Raw genomic sequence first — 3,392 nt, 5'->3', positions numbered from 1 at the left:
CTTGGTGGGCTTCCGGAAGTTCCAGCAGCTTCTGGCAGGAAAGCCATGCAGGGAGAAGCAGACGCGCGCCTTCCGGGAGGGAGCTGGGCGGGCGCCCTGGGGGGACGTGGACCCAGGGAGCCAGGATGCTGGAGCTGGCGTGGGTCTCGGTGATCAACTCATTTATAAATGAAGGACGTGGAGCTCAGCCAAGCGATCGCTTGCCCAGGGTCATAAAACTCCTCAAGCGGAGCCAGGCCGGACCCGCTCCTGTAAGTGAAACAGGAGGAAGGGATGGGGTGCTCTCTCCCGCACACCCCTGACCGGCCGCGGTCACTCATGGAGGGTGAAGCCAGCGTCGCGTGCGACTCCATGGCTACCTCCTCGGTCAAGTCTTCCAGGGGCCTCCTCTTTGGGGGACGCTGACCACCCTTATTCTTCACCCACGGAAGCCAGAGCGCTGCCGTCACAGCCACAGACGACGTCCTCTGTCCCAGCTCACCTTCTCCCGCCAATTGGCTGGTGGGGGTGTCTCCACGCCTTTGGGGATCCACACGTGAAACTTTCTATTTTGGTCCCAGTCATGGTTTTCAAATGACTGGGCCAAGCCTCCTTTCCTGGCGGCATCCTCAGCGCCTTGCTGACAGCCGGCAGCGATGCTGTCGCTCTGTCCTTGTCTGTGGTCGCATGCAGTTCTCATGTAGATTTCCCAGCTCATCTCCCGCTCGAGGCCCCTGTCCCTGGCGAGGGCCAGCCCAGGTGCGTGGGGTGGAGGGCGTGGTGTCCCCGGGGCCAGTCCTCTCCTGTCACACCTGCAGCCAGGGGCCCAGAGGCGGCCGGGAAGGGGCAATAGCTCTACAGAGTGAGGGGGTCCCGCCCTCTGCTGGTGGCTCCTCTGTGCCGCCCTGTGACTGGGACGCGCTCTGGGGAGCAGGAGCCGGGAAGGCAGCGCCGGTGGAGGGTGCAGGGTCTGGGTCCGGCTCTGGCTTTGTTTCCGCCTCTTCTCACCTCGGAATCCTGGACGTGGCGGCGGCAGGGGGCGCCCCGTGAGAGTGTGAAAAGCCACCTGAAGTGCTACTGCGTGCGCCTGGCAACTCGATGAAGAAAATGAACAGGCAGAACCTCCCCGTAAATGCTCCCAAAGATGCCGCTGGCTCCGTGGACCCGTCAGCCGCACATCGATCTCTCCACATCGCCCGGCGATCGCCTAATTGGCACGCAGGCACGGGCCATTTCGCCGTATCCGAGACTGCTGACTGCACAGCCACCGTGCCCGCAGTCCTCCGAGGACTCTGCGAGATAGGTATCATTTCCATTTCATCGATGATTCTCAGGGTGGCATTATTTGTCTGAGGCTACGAAGCTAAGAAGGGCTTTTCAGCTCCCTCCCCAGGATCTATGTGACCTGGGGAAGGAAAACATCTCATTGATGCTACCGTCGTCCTTGTCTCAATGTAAGCTTTCCCTTTACCCGAAGCTCCAGGCCTGTTTCAAGAAGAGATGATAAACACGTCGCTTCAGAAATGGATGTGCAGGAGGAATGCTGTGTTTCAGAGTTTGTGATGTTTAGGGCAAATACATTTTTGTCTCCGTCAGAGAGAATAATTGAAGGCTGACGTAGAAAGAGATGCATTGGGTGCCCTGCCTTTTCCCCGGGAAGAAGGGAGGTCGGAGGCTGCGGGAATGATGGGAGCGCTGAGACAAACGGAGGCCCCCATCTTCGGGGCCAGGATCGCAGGTGATGTGAACGAACCAAAGGACCAGGAGGTGGAGTCACCGTTAGGGACGCCCAGCCACGCCCACCCCACAGACACATTCAGGCACGCAAGCTGAACACCCAGGTGTGAGGGAGACATTTTAAAAATATATTTTATTGATTTTTTACAGAGAGGAAGGGAGAGAGATAGAGAGTTAGAAACATCGATGAGAGAGAAACAACCATTAGCTGCCTCCTGCACATCTACGGGAGATGTGCCCGCAACCCAGGTACATGCCCTTGACCGGAATCGAACCCGAGACCCTTCAGACCGCAGGCCAACGCTCTATCCACTGAGCCAAACCGGTTTCAGCGTGAGGGAGACATTTTAAACACAAAACCCTCGCTCCGCTGCCCTGACTTACCACATTCTTAAAATCGGGAAAATAGGTCATTTGGTTTAACCTTTTTCAATGAGGATGGGCAGTAAATATGTCCTTTAAAATGCTCGCAAAAATTTAAAAGTTGTGAATATCGATATGGAGATATCCACAGGAATCATAAAGTAGGTACGACAGCTCGATACAATACAGACTTAGTGAACTATCGGATATTTGGTGGTGATACTAAACAAATAAACATGAACAAAACAACCCGGATCATGGGTGTGTGTCTTGAAAAGATGTTAGGGTAAGCCATGAAATTTCATGTTATCTTTTATTCTATATCTGCTAATTTCAATAAATGTAGAAATGTACTGTGTGAAATATTCTGTATTTTTTTTCTTTGGATTAAGACAACTTATACTTTTTTACTTATAAAACTAACAAGTTATGTCGTTTAATCAGATTTAATTTAGGACACAAAGACAGAATTCGCATCCAGTAGCGTCTTGCTGTTGGTATAATTAATTTCAGGTGTATTTGTCAGGCTTTGTTCAGTAAGACCCAGAGTAGCTTAATTAAATGGTAGCGTCATGCTATTTTTTTTATGCTGCACTTTCTGACTTAAAATATTCTAATCTAGAATAGAATTTTACAATTAAAACGCTGGTGTTTTGACTCTCCAAGGATAAATGAGTAGAACACAAGCATTGTAATGTCTAGGTCAGCAATCCTAGGCCATTGTCACTGAGATGCAGTAATGAAAGGATCTCTTTTTTGGCAATATAAGAAAATTATTCAAATATGCTTAAGAAGTTTGAATTTTTTTTGTATTGTTCTTTTTAAAATATATTCTTATCGATTTCAGAGAGGAAGGGAGAGGGAGAGAGATAGAAACATCAATGATGAGAGAGAAGCATGGATCGCCTGCCTCCTGCACACGCCCCCCACTGGGGATCGAGCCCACAACCCGGGCACGTGCCTTGACCGGGAATCAAACCGTGACCTCCTGGTTCATAGGTCGACGCTCAGCCACTGAGCCACGCCGGTCGGGCAGAAGTTGGAATGTTTTGCACTGAGAAAGCCATAGGTAAGGCCTCCTCTTCCTTCTACCAGGAGACAGTCCTGAGTAGAGAGAATTCTCCAATGTCGAGGGCTGTGGGCCTCCCCACTCCCAGCCGTGTGACCCTGACTCCCCTCCAGGCTCAGCCAGTCCGGACCAGGACCGACCAGGACCGGGAGGCTGTTGAATCAACCTCAGGCCCCCCACCTGGAGGGGGCAGCGTTTACCTGCCAATCAACCTGGAAGTGACTCCCTGAAGATGAGCCCCAGG

Source organism: Myotis lucifugus, unplaced genomic scaffold, assembly GCF_000147115.1.
Source record: "Myotis lucifugus unplaced genomic scaffold, Myoluc2.0 scaffold_473, whole genome shotgun sequence".
NCBI lineage: Eukaryota > Metazoa > Chordata > Mammalia > Chiroptera > Vespertilionidae > Myotis > Myotis lucifugus.
The sequence above is the reverse complement of the archived record's forward strand: the minus strand, read 5'-3'. Positions refer to the sequence as shown.